The sequence below is a fragment of the Echinops telfairi genome, unplaced genomic scaffold (assembly GCF_000313985.2).
Source record: "Echinops telfairi isolate 266 unplaced genomic scaffold, ASM31398v2 ScPeMD7_7424;HRSCAF=8462, whole genome shotgun sequence".
Classification (NCBI taxonomy): domain Eukaryota; kingdom Metazoa; phylum Chordata; class Mammalia; order Afrosoricida; family Tenrecidae; genus Echinops; species Echinops telfairi.
This window is the reverse complement of record NW_022111324.1, coordinates 71,976,791-71,999,460: the sequence shown is the minus strand read 5'-3', so window position 1 is coordinate 71,999,460 and position 22,670 is coordinate 71,976,791. Positions and strand designations below refer to the sequence as shown.

General features: G+C 39.6%; 1 protein-coding gene across 3 annotated transcripts in view; it reads right to left on the bottom strand.

Annotated features, from left to right (window-relative positions):
• The window catches only part of DISP1 (dispatched RND transporter family member 1), a 218,988-nt gene that overhangs the window by 69,158 nt on the left and 127,160 nt on the right, over positions 1-22,670 (bottom strand). Inside the window, exon 1 of one of the 3 annotated variants that reach the window (XM_004699931.3) lies at positions 2,923-3,001. The exons of the other annotated variants lie outside the window; for them this stretch is intronic. The gene's annotated coding sequence lies outside the window, so the exon portion shown is untranslated. Of the gene's footprint in view, positions 1-2,922; positions 3,002-22,670 lie in introns of those variants that run through there. 3 annotated transcript variants of the gene reach the window in all.

Below are 22,670 nucleotides of genomic sequence, written 5' to 3'. Positions count from 1 at the left end.
CCTATTACATTTGTATAGTAAGCAAAAGAGTATGAGGGGGAAAAAATTAAGTCTTCCATAAAGCCAAACACTGAGACCAATCACCACAAGGCACCTAAAAGTTGTTTGATTTAAATGAAATGGTATTGTGGGTTTTCTTTTTTTCTTTCTTTCTTTTTTTTTTGTTTTGTTGCTACTCTTAGAATTATCTCAGCTTTTCCCACAACACCACTTTGATACCAGGCCTGGCTCCCTGCTGTTTTGTGAAGTTTGAGAAGTAGCAAATCACATTTCCTACAGCAGCTCCTCAAATGGGTTCTTCCCTGCAGAGCCCAGCAAATAATGTCTCGAGGGTACCCTTTCCTTTCCTCTAATTGCGGAACTTGGGGACTATCTCTAAAGGTATTCTGTGTGAAACACAAAAGACGGCCTTTAAATAAAAGGACCCTACCCTTAGAAAACCATCAAATGTAGAGGCCTCTCCTTACTCGAGCTACAAATCAACTCCTACTAAGAGCCTGAGTACAAATGTTATGAAATCTTGGTCTGTTTTCTCTGCTTAGCCCCAGAAACGTTTGTGGATTACACTGCTAGCTTTCTTGTATGTCTTGCTGCTGTCTGTTAGGTGCTGGGGACTCAGCTCGCACTTCTGGTGGCCCTAGGAAACCTTGCTCCGTCCTGCACCAGCCTCTTAGTTGTTAAGCTTCAGCTCACTGCATATATCAGATGAAGTGAAATTACTTTTACTGTTGCTCACAAAGGTAATTAAGTTGTTTTCCAGTTAAATAGGTGAATGCCCTCATTTAGCATGCAGATAATAAGCACTGAGTTCAATGTGGAAGCACATAGCTGCTTACCAAAAGGTAGTCAGTTTGAAGCCCCCTGCCTCTCTTTGGAGTAAGCTGTCACAGACTGGTTTGCAGAGATTACACCCTGTGGGGTGGGTCTAAGGTGTTGATGGCAATGGCTTTGGTTTGGTGTTCCCAGTGGGTAGCTTTCTTGCAATCTAAATATGTGAACTGGTTTAACGGTGATTACCATGACAAAAGAAGAGAAACTCAGATGGACAGAACAAAGGACCACCCTCTTCTCCAAGTCACCCTCTTCTAATTTTCTTTTGTTGCTTTGTTTTATATTTTTCCCAGAGACTGATAGGCTAGCCAGTTGATGTTTCTTGATCCCAAACACTTGGTTTGCTTCCTGTATTGGAATGTGATTAGGGATAGGACAGCAACTTTTAAAAAATAGGAAATGTCAACACTGCCTGTATGCTGAGCCAGCCTGTCCTACATCCACACTGAGTTACAAGACGAACACAGTGAAAGTGCTTGCTGTGGAAAGCAGTGCAGTCTCAGGGCTCCAGCAGTCAGTGTGAAAAGTAAAGAATTGGTGAATAGCAAATACTGAAAAGCACATTTCCCAACAATTGCCAGAGAGGGTTGATTGGTTCGATACAAACTTTGAAGCCAACTGGAATCAGAATATAAAAGCGAATGATTCAATTTTTATATGACATGTCATTCATTACCCAGAGAAAACACTTTGAAGGTCAATCATTCACACATACTTTTTTTTTTCATTATCAACACAAATAGTTCATACTATTTTAGATCCAGGTCTAAAATGTAAGCGCTAGCAAGTACATAAAGATATATATATATTAAAAAAAGACTTTCATATTTTTTGTATCCTAAAACAAAGTTCAAATTGAAAAGTACGAGCTAATAAAATATTCCAACAGGCAAGATTTTAGCAACAAAGCATAGTCTATTTCAAAGCTAAAAGGTACATGGCGCCCAAAAAAGGCTATTTTAAAATTTAAAAGGCAGAAATGCGTCAGCAGATATGAAAAGCATAGGAAGTAGTGAGCCCACTGACTACAAGTGAGCCACTCATTAGCTCAGGACTTATTTACATAGTTTAGTGACTTCCTAGCCATCAAAGGGAACCTGAGTTTTCTCAATTATAAATACTGTAATCTAAAATAGCCCTTGAAGCAGTACAAAGGACAGATTTCATTCTTGTCATTTTAAAAGCTATACCTGTTTGTCAAGGAAATTTTCAGTACGCTGTAAAATGTGTTTCATATTTCTTGCATTTGCAGCCAGTCAGTGGTTTTCAGGAAATACTTCAGTTTGCACTAAGTTTTGATCTGTTTTACTTCTTTAAAATTCACATTTTACCACCAGACATAAAACTGTTCCACAAACTAGTCTGCATTTTTCTACCAATTGCATATAAATTAGCTGCTCTCATTTTATGCAAAAGTAAACATGGCAAATATATTCTGACTTCTACTTGTAAGAAGTAAATCTACCCATAATATACTACCATTGCTGAAATTAAAATACATCAAATGCTTTATTAGTTTTATGTGCATGAAACGACTAACTCAAACACAATTTAAGGGTGTCTATTTAAAAGCAACTTTGATAAGAATTAAATTAGCTGTGGAGGCTTACTTCCCAAGTAGGCATCTTTACCAGACTTCTATCTTTATAGGCAGGATTATGCTTGCACTATAGTGTTCCCATACACTATTTAGTTCAAATTACGATAAAAGGGATTCCCCAGAGTCTGCATCTATTTCTCTGCCATCTGAAAATGACAGAGCCCCAGTTCCCACATTTTCAGATTTAGATGGTGGCCAAGCAAGAAGCTCACTCCATGAGGCTACAAACAACTGGGAATCATGCTTCTGTCTCACTTCTAAATAGAGCACATTTTAATGAACCTAAAGTTTACCTTACCTTACTTTTGACTGCACTACATTATGTTTCAAATAAACCCCGATGCGCTTTTAAAATAATAAAATGCCATTCCCAGGTTATACTAAAAACAATCGCAAGCTGGACTTTTAGATACAATCTTCGAAGTGCCATTTCTAAGTAATTCTACCAAGTAGCCAATTGGCACTTGTCAAAACAAGAGGGAATGCATTACCTTTCTGCAGGAAGAAGAGACTTCCCCGAATGATCCAAGCAGCAAGAGTGAACCGGCTGCGATCACACAGCTCAACAGAAAGCAACACATTGGCAGGCGCTGCTCCGCGGAGCGGCGGGACTGAATGACAAGCACATGCAGATTGCTTTGAATTAGGCATGTTAGGGGCTGGAACTTTCAGTGTTCGCTCTCCTATAGGACAGGAGAGTTTCTCTCCTGTTTAACCCCTAGGGGCAAGGTCTTAATAATGGTAACAGCTGGCATACAGAGGGACTTGATCTGAGCACAAGGTCAGCAAGCCAGGATATGAAGGTGACATGTAATTTCTAGTCTTTTCCTGCTTCTACAGGGAAGTTGCACAAAGGGCTGTTTTTAGTTATAACTTCCTTTGATCTTTTGGATTTAAAGTTACTTAGTAGATTAAAGCCATGCTGGCTGATATTACTTGCTTGCTTAGACGAACTTAAGTGTTAGAGATTCAGTTTTCTAACACACAGTGCTACTACTTTTAAACTAATACAAATAAACACCACCCCGTGTTTATTTTCAAGTTCCGGGAATTCATGTGTTCCCTCACAAATGGCTCTTGAGATCCTACTTTTAAGGCAGGAAGTTCATAGTTTCTGAGAGACAGAATTGTCTTTTTGAAAGAGGAATGTATTATTCACAGCATGTATATGTATTTTATTTTCACTTTTCCTAAACAAGAACTGTAGTTTGTTAAATGAACTTGACACAGCGTTTTATATATTTATGGCGCTGATGATGCCAGAATCTAAATTCCACAACCACAATATAAAGCCTTGTAAATACCTGCAAATGAATGCTTTGAATTTACAAATAACATCCCTTGGCAAATATGTGTTAATTTATGGAAACTATGAAATCTCACTCTTCATGATTTTCAGAACAATAAAAATGTGTAAACAACTCTTTTAGCAGCCTGACTGATTAATGATAGGAAAATGATACTTTCAAAAAATAAAGCAGGTATGACAAAATAATAATTTATGAATTATGAAGGGTTCATGAGGGAGGGGGGAGTGGAGAGGCAGCGGGTAAAATGAGGAGCTGATATTAAGGGCTCAAGTAGAAAGCAAATGTTTTGAGAACAATGATGGCAACAAATGTACAAATGTGCTTGACACGATGGATGTATATGTATGGATTGTGATAAGAATTGTATGAACCCCCAATAATATGATTTTTTAAAAAATAAATAAATAAAGAAGGCAACAACAAAAGTAACCAAAGGGGAAAAAAAAAGATAAATTGGACATCATCAAAATCAAATTTTTGGACACCAAAGGATATTATCAAGAAAGCGAGAAGACAACTCATTGAATGGAAGGAAAATTTTCCAAATCACACATCTACGGGTCTAATATCCCTGTCTAATACACACATATACTTATTCTTACAAGTGGACAACAAAAAATGGGCGGTTTTGAACAGACAGCTATGCAAACGAGAACTACAAATTGTTAAACGTGTATGAAAAGATGCTCACCATCCTATTGCTGTCTCGTCATTCTGATTCACACCGAGCATGTAGACAGAGTAGAACTAACTGCCTTGGAGTTCCCAGGGCTGTCATCTTTATGGAAGCAGAACGCCACCTCTTTCTCCCACGGAGCAGCTGGTGGGCTCAAACTGCCACCTTTCTGGTTAGCAACAAGTGCTTAACTACTGTACCATCAGGACTCCTCAAATGCAAATCAAAACTATAATGAGATACGGCTTTACCTGCATTACCAGGATGAGTTGCATTGATTCCAATTCTAGATGACCCCAAGTGTTTCAGAGCCCTGCATTCTAGTTTTCAATGGCTGATTTTTCAGAAGTTGATTATCAGGCCTTTCTTCCAAGGCACCTCTGGGTAGATCAGAATTGTCAGTCTTACAGTTAGGAGCTAGGCGCTTAACTATTTGCGCCACCAACTAGGATGGCAATTAAAAATAGAAAAATAACAAGTGTTGGTAAAAATGTAGAAAAACTGGAACCTTCAAATATGGTTGGTGGGAATATATGTTATTTTTGCAAATATTGCACCCACATAAATAACAAGCACACATATATGATGAAATTATGTTAAAAAAAGTTCCAACAGAGTGTACCCATTCAGACACTGCACACATCTCATGACATCTCCAGAAGTCCACTTCTGTTTCATTCACCTTCATTCGATAATCTGGAAATGTTGTATTTGATCATATTTGTATAAGTCATGATGAAAAAGTCAGAGATTAAGTTTGGTAGTACTCTCCCTCCCTCTCTCACAGTCATGGAGTCAATCTGAACCATATAAGGCAGAATAGAACTACTCCTGTGTTTCTGAGGCTGCAAATCTCTATGGGAGTAGAAAACCTCATCTTTCTCCTGCAGAGCAATTGGTTGGTTTGAACCCCTGACCTTGCAGCTAACAGCTTAACTTGTAACCTGCTATGCTACCAGGGCTCTCTGGTAGTACTCTGGCACTTGGAAAAGAAACAATCGAAGCTGTGCTTTTACTCTGGAGTATTTTGGGCCGAGCCTGCGAGCAGTGCAGCTGCTTGTCGCTGATGTATGGGTGGAGGACTAAGTGGAGGGCTGTGCATGGGCCCTCACAGTCTAGGCCTCAGTCAGTCCTGCAGTAGGCCGGGCTTGTTGCCCACATGCACCCACGTTCCATGATGCCAGCTCCACATGAAGCCAGGCTACAGGAAGGTATGGTGTGGGCATATATTGTCCGGGTCCCTCAGGGACCCCCAGTGGCCAGTTGAAACCATCTCAGCTGCCCCCGCAGCTCCTGTGCCTCCCCCCATGGCATCAATCTTGGTGTGAAATTCAAGCAACATGGCTGGTCAGAGGCTAGCAGAGCAGCATGTGCTCTGGCCTCACCCACCTAAGTGGCCTCTCTGCCTCAGGCACACAGACTTGGGGCCAATCACCCTTCCCAGGGCCCTTTCCAGGGCAGGAAAAGGGATTTCTTCCTGCATTAGAGAGAGAAGTTTTCCAAGCTGGAAAGGAATTCTGTCAGGACTGGGGCTGCCAGTAGGTTGGTCAGAGTCTGCTCCTGAAAAAGAGCTCTCCACATCAATAGGCATCAAGACAAAGACTTAACAGAAAATCTGTTAGACCAAAAAACGAAAGAGGAAAGTAAAGCCATCAACGTGTGAAAAATAACAGTGTGATGTGCTTCACAAAACAACGTGCAAAGTGTTGCATGATATGTAAAAACGCATGGGGTATACTTTAATGTACAGATACAGTTAAACAGTGCAGCTGCTGTGGAAAACCTTTGGTAGTCCCTTTAAAAGTGGCTGACAGAATTATCATGTGGCCTTCAGTTATATCACACCTAGGTGTGTTGAACTGAGAACATATATGTTCAGTCCAAAATGTGGGCATGAAAGTTCACAGGTTCACAGCACCATGGTTCACATATGCCAAAAAAGTGGGAAAGCTAACAGAGGAAAGATCACTAAAATGGAATATCATTCAGCCATAAAGAGGAATGAGGGGCCGACACATGCCCAAAACAAATAAATTTCTTGAAAACATTGTGAAAAATGAAAAGACATTCGCAAAGACCATATATAAGCTATATGGTTCCATTTATAAACATGGCCAGACATGAAAATCCACAGAAATGCAAAGTTGAATAGGTATTATCAGAAAAAAAAAGGGGGATTGGAAGTGATAACTAACAGACATGGGATTTCTTTTTTGGGGTGATGAGAATGTTCTAGATACTTAGGCTGGTTGTACAAGGTTGTAGAAATACTTAAAAAGCACTAAATTGTGAACTTTTAAATGGGTATAGCTGTGTATTTATTGTTTTCAGAAGCACATTATGCCAGTATTTTTTACAGGTTGATGACTTTAATTTCCTTTTTTTGCCAATGGATTTAACGTTAAGTATTTGTCTTGGTGCCTACTGATGTGGAGGGCTACTTCTCGCAGAAACCCGAACTCCTTTACACGCTACCTAAAATGCATGCACAAGGTGTAGTTTTAACCAGTGGTCTCAACCTCGATTCCCTGGAAAGCTAGTTAAACACAGACGGCCGGGCCTCATCCCAAAGGTTCTAAGTCTGTAGGTCTGGGTGGGGCCTTCTCTAACAAGTCCCGTGGTGGTGGTGGTGCAGCCGACGTCTCAGTCCTTCATCTTGAGAACTATTATTAAAGACTATTTATAAGCTCTTAGAAGGAAGGAAAGGTACCTTCATCTTTCTATTACCCAAACTTACCTGAACAGAGTCAATATTAGGGAAGAATGGGGCAGGAGAGGGAGAGAGGGAAAAGGAGAAGTATTTATTTCGGTAAAGATATTCAATGACTGAACTCCTAGAAGCTTCGGGTATGCTGTTTTCATATCATATACCAAGAGTGCTATTATTCCTAAAAATCCTAACAACAAAAAGGAATTAAAGACTTCAACTGAAAATGAAAGTGTTTTAAAATACTTTGATCATTTTTACAGTGCTTTGGTTTGGCTTATTAAAGCAGCTAATTCCCTTTCATTGTGTTCCTTGCTGTAAGAGCTATAAACCAAGATTTTAGAGTGCTGCTCCCATAAATTACTTCAAGAAATCTCTTAAATTAGTTAAAGTGTCACAGAAACCAAAGACCTAAACTCCTTTGCATGTTATATCTTTTTAATGTTTTTGGCAAAGTTACCGATTTGCAGGGCTAGCCAAATGAATAAAAAATTTGGACTCCATCTAAAATAGAACATTTAAAGTGCACTGCTGGTATTAGCACAGGATCCCCAGTGGCGTAGTGGTTACACATTGGGCTGCTAACCTTGAGGTTAGCAGTTCGAAATCGCCAGTGGCTCAGCAGGAGAAAGATGAGGCTATCTAGTTCTGCAGACTTACAGTCTCAGAAATCCAGAGGCAGCTCAACCCTGTCCTACAGGATCACCATGACTTAGAACTGGCCCCATGGTGGTGAGTTTGGTTTGGTCTGGTATTATCATAATGACCATATTATGATTTTATAGATGATAAGCAGGATTAGTCCCAATTACTCCAGTATGGTTTTCAATAATTTACTTAGAAAAAAAATACAATGCTACTGGTTTTACAGATCACAGCATTCTGTGAAAACAATGTCCCTTTCTTTTTCAGATGATGCTATTTTGTTAGCTTTTCTCTTCACTATTAAGAAGGCAGAGGGGTGGTGTGAGTGGCGAAACAGGGAGGGTAAAGGGAGAATGAGTAGGAAAGAGGGAACCGATTACAAGGAACTGTGTGTGACCTCCTCCCTGGGGGACAGACAACCGAAAAGTGGGTGAAGGGAGAAGTCGGACAGGGCAAGATATGACAAAATACCAATTTATAAACTATCAAGGGCTCATGAGGAAGGGGCGAGCGGGGAGGGAGGGGAAAAATGAGGACCTAATGTCGGGGGTTTAAGTGGAGAGAAAATGTTTTGAGAATGATGTACAAATGCACTTTACACAATTGATGTGTGTATGGATTGCGATAACAGTTGTATGAGCCCCTAATAAAATGTTTAAAAAAAAAATAGAAGGCAGAGGGGATGGGAGGTGAGACAGGTAGGTGAGGATTGGCAGGACGGGTATGCCACTTGGTTCTGTTCTTTAAAATATTAAATTCAACCCAAAGTAAAATACAGTATGAGGACTAAAGGGCGATTCATTAACAACCTGTGATAGGCAGATGACGCAACCTTGCCTGCTGATTGTGAAGAGGACACGAAGCATTTATTGATAATGATCAAAGACCACAGCCTTCAGTATGGATTATGTCTCCACATACGGAAAACAAAAATCCTCCTACTGGCCAGTGTGCAACACCACGAAAGACTCAGAAAAGACTGAGAGCTGCACTGTTTTAGGTAAATCTGCTACACAAATGTTAAAGAGCAAAATCTCACTTTGAGGACTAAGGTGTGCCTGACACAAGTGATGGTATTTTCAATTGCTTCGTCCACATAAGAAAAGCCAGAAAATGAATAAGGATGACCAAAGATGAACTTGGGTCTTTGAAGAATACTGTCAGATTAATGAACAAATCTCCCTGGGAAGAAGTACAGCCAGGGCACATACTCCTTAGAAGCACGGACATCAAGACGTCATCCTACTTACTTTAGGCATATTACCAGGAGGGGCTCATCCTGGAAAAGGTCATTATGTGTGATAAAGTAAAGGATCAGCAAGAAAGTGGAAGACCCTCAACAAGATGGATTGACGCTAGGACAGCAGCAATCGGTTCAAACACAGAAATGGTTGTAAGTGTAGCACAAGACCAGGCAACGCTTCGTCTATTGTACACAGGGTTGACATGAGTTAGAATCAGCTAAATGGCATCTAACAATAAGAAGATAGCCACTAGTCACATTTATCTATTTAAGATAAAATATTGTATCACACTAGCCACCTTTTAAGTACATAGCATGTAGCTACTAAATGAGACAATGCAGATGGACAATATTTCCATCGCTGCAGAAAATCTAATTAGACAGCGCTACTCTAGATCCGCCTCCACATTTCTTTACTGTGTCCCTCTATCCAATTCCCCTTTTTCTCATCTCTCCAAGGCCAGCTTCACCGTTTCCTCTTTGTTAGCTCCTTCTCTATTTGCTTACAAAAAAATTATTTCTTCCTCAGCCAAATATATATATATCCTTTTGTGCCAGAAAACTCAAACCTATCTTCTCTCCTTCTTTAACATTTTTTATAATCTTACCCATCATCTGACAAAACTCTTCCTTCAAAACCAAAATTCAAGGGTCCTGTCTCCGCTCATTTTCTTTACATCTCTTCATTCCCAACCTTGCTGGCAATAGTCTTTTCTTCTTACTGTTTCTATTATTATTATTCCAATATTCTTTACCTCTCTAACTTCTACTCTATGTTCTTAACAGATCCTCCTAATTATCATTCGCCTACGTCCAGGGGAATATCCAAGGCTCTGTTCTTTGTCCTTTCCGTTCTGTTTCCTGCCTGTATTGCCGCATTCTGCCTCTTTCCTAAGTTCCATTTCTGCAACTTCCACTGTCTAAGAACATTTCAATAGGTATGTCCTGCCTGCAGCTCAAATTTACTAATCTAAAATATAAATCTTATCATCTTTAGCTTGAAACTTTGTTTTCTGTTTCAATCACTTTTTCTGTCAATGCAAGCCCCAAATTCTCATGGAAATAGTTACTTACTGTACACCTGTTCTACGTAGTATCCTGAGCTAAATGAGGAATAACCTTCTCCTTCTACGTCACCATCTACCCTTGTTCACTCATGACCAAGCCCTATTCCTAGGCACTCCCACGCGTCCTTTCCTTTCTATCCCTCTGCCACTTGCTTAAACTCCTTATTACTTGCCCACTGAACTGCAACCTCTTCAGCCACAGAATTTACAGATTCATCATCACAAATGACAGATTTGATCAAGCCGCTTTTCAGTCCAGAAAATGCTAATGGCTTCTCCATACTGCACCAAGAAGAGTTGAAAGACCTCAGCTGATACCGGGAGACCCTCCGTTGTTTGGGCACTTTCCTACGGATTGCCCTTATCTAACGGATTTGCAGCGCTCCAAACAAACTTGTACACCCGTGCTTGCGCTACCCCTTCTATCTGCAATGGCCTTTGCTCCTGTCTCCCACTGCCGTAATCGCATCCATTCTTTACAACACACTTTACTGTCTTCCAGGAAGTCTCGTCTGATTGCCTAAGCCAGACATTCTCTAATTCCACTTACCTCTCCCACCACACTTGCTTATCACGGTCATTTGTATGCCTCTTTTACTCTCCTAATCTATACTGAAAGGCACAGGCACTATTACAATCACATTTATATTGCTCAAGAAGGCCTAGTTCTTGGCAGGTACTTGACAAATAGTGACTGACCATGTGACGTTTTACAATCTGCTACTATTACATGTATCCTAAATGTAGTAATATTGAAATAGATCATATGCTTCACTCTTCTTCTGCTTTTAAATTCTGAATATGTAACTGCTGCTCATTAATACGGAATGTCAGTAATTGGCTTTTTCCTGGTACTTCAAACCAGCAGCAGCAAGTAAATACGCAATTTTTTATGGGGGCGGGGTGGTGGTGAGGCTTTAGCATTTCATTTTGCTTGTTTCTAAGGTCAGATTTTCCTCAGCATTAATACAAATATGTGTAAACAATGGAAATGAATAAGAGAGGAACTTTCCCCACAGTGAGCACGAAATGTAATAGTCGGTGAACTGTCTGCTTAAATACCATTCGTTTTTTTATTAAATCATTTTATTGGGGGCTCGTCAAGCACATTTGTACATTGGTTGCCATCATCATTCTCAAAACATTTGCTTTCTACTTGAGCCCTTGGTATCAGCTCCCCATTTCCCCCTCTCTCCCCACTCCCCTTCCCTCATGAACCCTTGATAATTTATAAACTATTATTATTTTGTCATGTCTTACAATGTCCAACATCGCCCTTTGCCTACTTTTCTGTTGTCTGTCCCCCAGGGAGGAGGTTATATGTAGATCCTTGTGATCGGTTCCCCCTTTCTACCCTACCTTCCCTCCACCCTCCGATATCTCCACTCTTAGCACTGGTCCTGAAGGGATCATCTGTCCTGGATTCCCTGCGTTTCCAGTTCCTATCTGTACCAGCGTACATCCTCTGGTCTAGCCAGACTTGCAAGGTAGAATTCGGATCATGATAGTGGGGGGCAGGAAGCATTTAAGAACTAGAGGAAAGTTGTATGTTTCATCGTTGCTACACTGCACCTTGACTGGCTCATCTCCTCCCCTCTACCCTTCTGTAAGGTGATGTCCAGTTGCCTACAGATGGGTTTTGGGTCCCTACTCTGCACTCCCCCTCATTCACAATGATATGATTTTTTTGTTTTTTGATGCCTGATACCTGATCCTATATCCTATCGACACCTCGTGATCAAACAGGTTGGTGTGCGTCTTCCATGTGGGCTTTGTTGCTTCTCAGCTAGATGGCCGCTTCTTTATCTTTAAGCCTTTAAGACCCCACATGCTATATCTTTTGATAGCCAGGCACCATCAGCTTTTTTCACCACATTTGTGTATGCACCAGCTTTGTCTTCAGCGATCGTGTCGGGAAGGTGAGCATCATGGAATGCCAATTTAATAGAACAAAGTGTTCTTGCATTGAGGGAAGTATTTGAGTGGAGGCCCAATATCCATCTGCTACCTTAAGACTAACTCTATAAATATATGCACATAGATCTAGAAATGCCATTAGTTTTATTGCAGCAAATATAACTTTGAGGACAAAGTAAAGCATTTTACACACACGAGAATATTTAAAATTTCAGTTTGTGGTCATCCTTTGAGTGGTTTGTTAAAAATAAAAGATTCATATACATTTTCCTAACTACTCAGGAAGCATTTGGATCCTCAGTGTGAAATTTATTTAATTTCAATCTGCACACTACCAAACTTTTGACTGAAGTTCAGAATTTGGGGTACCTCTTTTTAAAAAAATGGAGATTTCAAAGAAAAAAAACTGTACTCTTGTGTTCCTGCTGTTGAATAAGCACAGGATTGCTAACCACAAAGTCAGTGTTCAAACCCACTAGCTGCTCCACAGAAGAACGCTCAGGCTATCTGCTCCCAGAAAGATTTACAAAGCCCCGGAAACCGTCAGTATGAGTCAGAATCGACTTGATGGCGGTGGGTTTTTGGTATTTTCCTGCCAAGAAAAAAGAAAACCCTGGGTACACTGGGGTTGGTAAAGTGGAGGGGCAGCCAAACTGAGTATGTCCTCAATGAGACGGACTGGTACAGTGGCTGCAATACTGGGCTCGAGCATGGGAACAGAGGTGAGGCTGGCCAGGAGCCGGCAGTGTTTCCTTCTGTTGTGCATGGGGCTGCTTTGAGTCGGAACTGACTCAACAGCACCTGACAACAATGCAGTGCTAATCAAAATTAAGAAATTAAAAAAAAAAAATTCCAGGGGCTTCCTTAACCGAACCAAACAATAATCATTTAAAAAACAAACAATGTCAATGTAAAAACGAACTCGGCAGGCTAGTTTACTACACATGCCACACTGGAATCTGTTCACCGATCCGCCGTTACGTGAGCAGTTATGCTGCCGCAGCAGAACTTTTCTCCCACGGAAGCATCAGAAGTGTTGTTGTCGTGACAAAGACTCAGAATTTATAGTTTTATATCAAAAACAAACTGAATCATTTCAGCTCTAACCAAAAAACTAGATAGTAGATCATGTCAGAATATAATTTTGTGATACATGATATACCGTGATTTAAAAACAAAGCATACCCCGTACCTGTGGACTCTGGAGCGTTTCCACGGTATTTTCAGTTTGCAACATAGGCTTTCCAAACACATTTCACTTTTACAATAGTCTCCTGGCATAGAACGAAGAGCCCCGTCTTGACTCTAATCTAATGAGAACACTATTTTAACTGTTTTGGTTGCTTTCTGTAACCACACACCCTGGGGGCTAGACAGGAATATGGAGTGCATAGATTAAGAGAAGTTATGACTAATTAATTTAAACTTTCTGTAAGTCACGTGTCTAATATTTACAGGGGAAATGATACTAACTTTCCTAAGTCAGAAAATAAGGATACATTTCGAGTTAATTTTTCCAAAGTGGGACCTTAAAATGAGTCTTTTTGCCCCCTTCAATGTCTACAGCCTCAAGAAACCACAGGCCCAGATCTACTCTATCCTATCGGTCACTTGAGTCAGAATCAACTCAGGGCTATGGGTTTGACGGTGGTTTAAGCGCATCATTTGCATACAGACACCCTCCTGTCACATCACATTTGGATATAAAGTGAAGTTGTACATAAGAGAGTAATTTATTTTATATGACTACATATTTTTATAATATGTAGAATTGTTCATTTTTGATAAGAAAACCACCTCAAACTACCCAAACTCTGGCAAGATGGCATTAGGTTAGGTATTTCACCAATGGCAGGAGTTATTTTATAGGTTGATAGCACACTCATCTGGGTTACCTGAGCTCCAAACAGTTCAAAATCATGAAACTCTTGCTTTGTCTGGCTTCAGAATATTTGTTTATGTGAAATAAAATTCTGTGAGATGGCTCTTAAAAAATGAGAAATAAAGGTAATAACAAGAAGGAACAGAGTAAGGGTATTTACTTATACCCTTATGTGAGAAATATGCTACAGTACTTCGGGCTCTTATAAAACCTTCTGAAATATCCATAAATGGAGTACATCGGAAACTAGCATTAGGTCATAGAAGGTGAAGGCTATCGTAACATCCTCAAAGGCAGCATGTCATTGAAGCTACTTCAAACACGCTGAAATAAAAACCATCACCGTGAATGATGCGCTTCACCCATCAGGGCTCCTGGAGAGGCAGGCACCTCTGGCACATTCATGTCAAACCCAACGTTGGTAAATTCTAGTTGGTCATTATCAACCCTGAATGATAGAATTGTGGGGGCTGTCAGCCAGAATGGACCCAGGGGAAAGAGTTTGCCTTCTGGAAAGGTAAATACTCCAGTTCCAGTGTCATGAAATAACAAGGCCCAAACAACCCAGCATGTGTTATCATCATGTACGGAACTATCTTTCAGTATCTCCCAGAGACTAAAAATATTACACCTGACGCTGGACACAACTTGCAGCCGTCATTTAAGGCGCCTTAACCATCACTTTCTCTCTGCCATCAAGTTGATTCCAACTCACAGAGACCCTATAGGGCTGAGCAGAACTGTCCCTGTGGGTTTCCAAGGCTATAAATCTCTGGAAGCGCAAAGCCTCATCTTTCTCCCAAACAGTGGCAGGTAGGTGTGAACTGCTGACCTTGAAGTTAGCAGCCCAACGTGAAACCCACTCTGCTACCAGAGCTCCTCTAAAGAAGAAGAAGAAAAAGAAAAAAAAAAAAAAAAACTACAGTTTTTGTTGTTGTTGCTGTTGATCCCAAATAACCAGATTACAAAACCTTTGGCAGAATATCGGGGAGCGGGGTATTAAAGTAAGTTTAAATACTTCTATTTCTTTATATGAAAATTCACAACCTATTCCTATAATGAAAATTCCCATGCTAAACAGATAACAAGTATTACATTTGCAACGAAATACCCCCAAAAAGGCCATTCAGTTACAAATCAGCAACAACAATAAAATAAGCTTACAGAATGATCGGAAAGTACTTAATTTATCAGGCCAGGTCATTGTATCAGATGTCCAAGCTACATTAATAGCAGGCTAATACAAAGAGAATCCTCTGCTTTTAAAAGAAACAGAAAATAGGTATTTATGAAAACACTATTAAAACTATCCAATATTCAGGCTTTGCAAATGTCAGTGAGAGTGTCTTGTATTACAAAATGAAATGAAAAGGTTGTGTGTGTGTGTGTGTGTGTGTGTGTATGTGTGTGTGTCTTACTGGAGAAACTAGTAAATTCTTTGTGTTATTCCCAAGTTAAACCATATGCTTTGTTTAGTGGTCTAACAATCTTTGCTTTCCTGAATATCCTTGTTTGTGACTAAGAATTCCTACATATGTACTCTATTTAATATTCTCAAGTCATAGTCCCTTACCTAACACACAGCAGGAGAGCCCTTAATTTCAGCACAAGAACATTATGCACTCCCCCTTCCCATCCCTACGGGGTATTAGGCAATGCAGTATTCCTTCCTTCCTCGGCACTGCCAAGTACAATGCCTTAGTAATAGGCGTCCACACCCTGTTGGCTTTGGAGTCATATCCAACATTAAGGTTCAAGTTCAGATCTCCAATAGAGAAACAAGTCGGATTGCCATAAATCTCTAAATGATCCACAATTTTGTATGAAGCTGGCATGTACCTTTTAGATCAAAGTTAAAGCAAAGGAACCTAATTTTTAGAAACAAATCCTTTCCCCAATCTCTGAGTGCTTGCAATGATATTTACTACTGATACTGAATTACTAACAACTGGCACCAAAGGCAGTGGCCGGGACGAGGAAAATGTAGCAGCTGTGAATCAAGGGCAGTTACCCATGAGCTCAGATTTTAGAAAGTCAGGAGTGTATGAAAGATACTTAGTCTTTGCTACTATGACATCAACTTCCTTACATCACTTTACACCATCAGAGACTAAACATTTCAAGACCTCTTATGAAATCTCTTAAGGTGGAACAACTTAATATATTCATGATTAATATTATTTGCAATATTTATCCACCACCCCCCCCCCCAAAAGAGAGAGAGACAGTATCTTTTATAAGAGGGTAAGTGAAAAACAAAGGGGGCGGGTGCCTGGTAATAAGATCAGGGAAGGAGGTGGGGCCTATGTCATCTTCTCTCTGAGAACAAAGCACCCGGGAAAACTTGCAGTGGAAATCAATCATAATGCATAGATCTTACCAAGTTGAAAAGCAGAAGAATAACAAAAGCATTTTTCAGTCCTCAACATCATTTTCTGTTCCCAGCAGCAAAACATAACACCAATAGCTTTTTGGTGTCATATATTTTGGATAGCAATTTAATTTGTATATAGTGATATATATTCATTTCTGAATTCCTGTAACATACTTGAAAAGGTCAATTGTGCAATATAACAAATCTCCCTTAAACAGACCTTACTTTTATTAAAAGTTCCTTTTAAAACTTAAGTCCAACACCCTTTGATTTAGACAAACTTCAAATAGAGGAACAAAAAATTTTATAACCCAAAAAAATTTGAATGACTTCCTTTGGATCTGCTGGCAGATCTGAAATTATCCCCACTTGAACCTAATGTATGCCAGTTACATAGAAACAAAGAGTGCTTGAATACCAGGTTTTATCACAGTTATCTCCAAGATGGATCTTAACTAGGGATTATTTTATTGTTCATCTCTTCTTTTACTAAATGTTTAATGCTAATATACTGACTCTTTTAAAAGACAAAAGGTTAAACAGTAAAAGCAGAAAGAGAAAAGTTAGGAAGTGCATAAAGGATAAAAATGCTAACGAAAACAATTATTTAAAGGCATATATGGTTTGACGAGTGATCCTTGGTAGCACCGTGGTTAAAGTGCTGCACGGCTGCTAACCAGAAAGTTTCTGGTTTTAATCCACCAAGCTCTTGATGGGAGGAAGATGTAGCAGTTGGCTTCAGTCTTGGACGCCCGATGGGGCAGTTGTACTCTGCCCGATGAGTTGGAATTGATTCTCTGACAATGGATTTGCTTTGCTAGTTCTTATAGTTCCAGAAATATTAGTATTTATTAACTAATTTCTTTTCAAATAAACTCCTTAACTTAGATTTTGGCTAATTTGAGTACTATCTCCATTCTATATTGATAGAGACAAGCTGATTTGATCATTTATTTATAAAACCAACCATCTTAATCATTTATTAAAATATAAAATAATTCATCAATTTGTTTGCTTGACTTTTTACTATTCTATAAAATAATTCAGACTTCATTTCTAACCATTCTATAGGTAAACCTTTGAAGAAAATACAGATGACTATCAAGTACCAAGGAGATGTGTATGGGGGCAGGAGGAGGTGGGAGTGGCCACACTTAATCTAATATCAAAATAAATCTGTTGAACGTACTAAGTTTCGATGACTATGCTTTTTACTGCATGCCTGACTCTTAAAGTACCGTTAGAAGTTTTGATGCACAGTATTGTTTTTGGCTTGTTCAGTTTTGCATTCCTATAGAAAAAGTTAGTCAAGCAGGTGGAGAGTCATGTGAATCACCTTCTACTTACTGCGAATGGCAGCTGTGCTCCCACCTTCTTTCTCCCACTCCATCACATGTCAAACTCAGACATGAAAGTATTTCCCTATCAGCCTGCTATTTTTCCAGCTCACATTCTTTAGTGACACCTCCAATAACCAAATAACTTCAGATAATTACCATAAGAAGCCCCTAAGTTCAAAAAAAGTTTACTGAAGCTTAAGGACATACTGTGTTCGGCAGCTACTTTTTCTTTTCTAATAAGCTCTGAGAATAAATTAAAATTAAAGTTAAAAGGAGTGCTTTGATTAGCCCATGAATGCAACCAGTCCCTTCTAAGCAAAAAGAGTCTAGCACATAAGGAAACTAAAGAATACAGGAATATAGAAGGATAGAATAATGAGAAAGGGAAGTTGCAGAAGGCAAATGCTAAAGGCAATGTGGGAAATGGAAAGCAGCCTTAAGTACCAAAGATGATATATCTAAAACGGCATAGACATCAAACAATGTGACCTAGTGGCATGGTGGGTTAATCACTGAAGTGTTAAACAGAAAGTCAGTGGTTCAAGCCCACTTGCTGCATTGTGGTAGAAAGATGAGGTTGTCTGCTCCCATAGAGTTACAACCGTGGAAACCCTATAGACAGTTGCTAAGAACTGACTCATTAGTAGCGAGGCTTGTTAGCTTGTTGGTGTTGACTTTAGTTGACATTATCAATGAATGAGGTGTGGGGATGAAGCAAGGCAGAAGCTAAGGCAATTTGAGTGAAAAATAAGAATAATCTGAAGGGAGAGGACAAGATACAACTCAGAGACTCTATTAGGCATTAGACAAATTAGATAAGTAAACTAGCTTCCCAAACAATTTATTGGGAGAAAAAATACAAACGGAGAAAATGATAATAACTACAAGTACCCACAAGCTATGACTAAGCACTCTTATAAACTGTGATTCTTCTTGAGTACCCAGCTTAGTTCCTGTCTCATATGGAGAAAGGGTGCACAGAAACTTCTCTGTCATTCTTATACTCTCAAAGCTGATGCTACAGGTCTTGTGAAAATGTTGATTCTGATTCAGAAGCTCTGGGGTGAAAATTAAAATTCTCAGCAGGGGTTTGAAATGGAAGGAACCTACAGTTCCCTGTTATTCCTTAGAGTAAAAGCTTTTCCCCGGTTTTAATAGTTTCTATTTAACTTTTATATAGTAATGTTTCTAGGTCTACATAGATTAGATTTTATTTATAGCTGGAGTGCACTTTTGACTTGAGGACCCATGACTTGCATGAATTATGAATTGTTTTTAGTATTTTCCCTACTGCTCTTTGAGTATCCTAAATATCCTTATTGTACAATTTCTGGCAGAAGATTTGCAAATGATTAATTTTGTTGATAGTGAATTCAGGATCCATTTATTTATTTTTGTGGCTGCTGTTCTCTTTAACATATGCATTGGAGCTGTGGTTTGCAGCTTATTTTTAAAAGGCTCCGGTGGTGCAACAGTTAAGCCCATGGTTGTTAATCAAAACGGTGGCCACTCTACACCCAGCTACTCTGCAGGAGAAAGGCCTCGTGCGCTGCCAAGAAAACCCTATGGGCCATTCTCTTCGGTCATGGGGTCCCTGTGAATGGCAAGTTGACTTGATAGCACCTAAAAAGGTTCTTTTTTTAGTGGAAAGGGTTTTTTGTTTAGATGTTTCCCTCTCCTGACAATTATTTTGGTAGTTAACTATACTTGTTCCCTCTTCTAGCCCGGATTTTCACCCCCTTTTAGCTCTGTACCAGTTCAGAACCAGGTCTTAAAATAGTGTTTGAAGGCTTTGGCCCTATGGTGATCGTAGGAATATTACAGTGCCAGCAGAGGCTAAGACTGCATTTATGATCATCTTTATTCTACTCTCTACCCTGGGTTTACAGCTTCCAAAAACCAACATGGCCCCAACTATTTAGCCCCATTCACAAGGCTGAGTCAAGCTGTGGGAAAGGTTCTCCTCACTTCCACTCCCTACCTTAAGCAGAGAGCCTGATCTCATCCCACATCCACTATGAACAGCAGTTGAACCACTTACTGCATCTGGGCCCATGCTTGGCAGGCTCCCATTACGACTTTCTCTTTCGGACCATTTTCTAACTATCTGAACACGTCTATCTTGATACCGAGGCTGGGAGCAATTCTACTCTGTCTTATATGGTCGATGGCAGTGGGGCATTTTAACTTATTCTTTTGTACACAATACATTTTAGTGAAATAATTCTTTAAAAGGCTTATATCTTAAAACAACTCAAAATAGATGGGCTTCTCCTATCTATTGCAGTTAGTGCTGGCTGGCACCGAGTTGATTCTAACTCATGGCCACCCTACATACGCAAAGTAAGACTGTCCCCAGGATTTTCACGATTGTGACCTCTCCGGAGGAGAAGTGTGTCCCTGGTGTGTCTTCTCTTCTGAGGCACCTCAGGATGGGCAAGGGCCATCAGCCTTCCAGGAGCTCACTCTTGGTGCTACTCAGGCTCTCCCTCCTCCAGCCTGCCATTCTCAGAAATAACCCTAACAGGAATTTTTGTGGTTGAACGTGTCTGAGATCACAAGAGGAAACTACCAAGATATAATAAATTTTCAAAGGTTAGGATATTATCACCTCAAAGAGAAGAGTAATAATAATCTCGAGAGGTCCTTCTAAAGAAATCAAAGATGAAAATTAAAAAGGAGCAAAAGCATCAAGGATTTTTAGCACTGACAGGGAAAATGGCTTCTGATTTTTTTAAATGTTTCCATTTATTTAATACTGAATATTCATGGTATGTGGAATGTGAATTTATTAGGTTATTGATTTCAATTGAAATACTGCTTTAGAACATCTAATTGTCATACTGAATTTTATGTCTACCACACTACCACTTTGATTTATAATTTTATACTCTATGAAAATCAACACACCAAATGGAAATGTATCATTATTCTAGTGTTAGCTAGTGTTCTTCCCATAATAGCAAAACTAAATTGACATTCTATTTTACAAATAAGTCCCCAAACGCTTTCATCAAATGATAAGTGAGTCCTACCTCCTGCAAAGCTGAAAGCCTGTCATGGCATCACCCACCGATAACCCCACTCTAGAACACAGTCAGATTGGGGCTCGAATTCTTGGAAGTGGACTGATTCATCTTTGTCCTTGAAATGGCTGGTGGGTTTGAATCATCAACCTTGTGGTTAACAGTCCAACACTTAACCTACTGCATCAGCAGAGCTCCCAATTTCTCCAGTGTGTACTAAATCATCATATCTCTTAAAAATTCACTTTATAGTTGGCAACAATCTCAGCGGTCACCTTTAATTTGACTGCTAGATTTCCTTCAGAACCTACCCACCGCCATCCAGTCAATTCCAATTTCCTTCAACCTTACATAGAGTTTCCAAGACAATACATCTAAGATAAGACAAGATAGCCTTATCTTTCTCTGGCAGAGTGGCTGGTGGGATTGAACCACCAGCTTAACAGATAGCAGTCCACTGCCCTACCTATAGCACTATCAGGTGGTTCATAGTAGAACCACTTAGGGGATTTATTAAAACACAGGTCCCTGGGTCCCATCACCAGTAGGTTTGGGTAAGAATTTTTGGAGTTTGCTTTTCTTTGCAATATCACACGCAAATAAACTTTTGCTTAAGATAATTTAAAAAGTAGTTATAAGAGTACACCAGAAACAGGAATTGCCAAAAATTCAAGCTGGACTCAAAAGAGGATATCCAAGGATGCAAATCACTGCTGATATCAGATGGAACTGAGCTGAAAGCAGAGATATTTCAGAAAGATGTTTACCTGTATTTCATCGACTGCAAAGATGTTTTTCTGCAAAGATACTGACCGTGTGGATCATAACAAACTATGGATACTATTACAAAGAATGAAAATTCCAGAACACTTAATTGAGCTCAGGTCAAACCTGTGAATAGGCCAAGGGGTAGTTATTCAAACAGAACAAGAGATAAACTAATTTTCTCATAGTGAACTAATAAAACTGCATAGTTTATTATGTAAGCTCCTCTACATCACTTTTTTATTCAAAACCTATCTCTTGTCACAGTTCGATACAACTGTCATGGTTTTATCCTAACTTCTCAAATTGCCCACAAGTCTCGCTTCTATGGCAATTCGATTTTGGTTCTCTCAACAGAGGGTTCATCTACCAACCAACCGCCACTGCTCTCTCTATCAATCCTAATTCATTCATTCACTCAATAAATATTTTAAGTACCTGCTATGTGTTAGTCACTGTTTTAAGTTCAAAAGTGAGGTCAAAACCTTCCATAATGAACCTTTAATCAATAGGAGATATCCCCTGATTCCATGTCCATCCTAGACATTAGATTGGTTAGTAAGCAGAAACTATTTGTCCCAAAGCATTTAAACTGTTTCTTAACCTACCCTCCACCCCCGAATATACTGAATCTAGTATATTCTGTTTCCTGCTTAAACTCTAGCATTGGCTTTAGAAAGTCTAAAAGGAATGAAAGAAAAGATGGCATGATTTCTATGTCAATGATATTTGCGATATCTTCTTCTCATGTTGTGTGTGTGTACGTGCGTGTGTTTAAGTTGTTGATGCTGTTAGGGTCCAGCAAGTTTCAACTCATAGCTCCCTCTACCCAACAGAGGGAAACACGGCCTGGTCCTGCACCATCCTTACAATTGTTCTTCTTCTTTTTAAATCATTGTATTGGGGTTGTACAACTCTTATCGCAATCCATCCATCCATCCATTGTGTGGAGCACATTTGTACATTTGTTGCCATCACCATTCTCAAAACATATGCTTTCTACTTGAGCCCTTGGTATCAGCTCATTTTTCCCCTCCCTCCCTCATGAACACTTGATAATTTATAATTATTATTTTTTCACGTCTTACACTGACTGATGTCTCCCTTCACCCACTTTTCTGTTGTCTGTCCCCCAAGGAGGGGGTTATATGAAGATCATTGTGACAGGTTTGCCTTTTCTCCCCCACCTTCCCCTTAGCCTCCTAGTATTGCTACTCTCATTATTGGTCCTGAGGGGTTTATCTGTCCTGGATTACCTGTGTTTCCAGCTCTTATCTGTACCAGTGT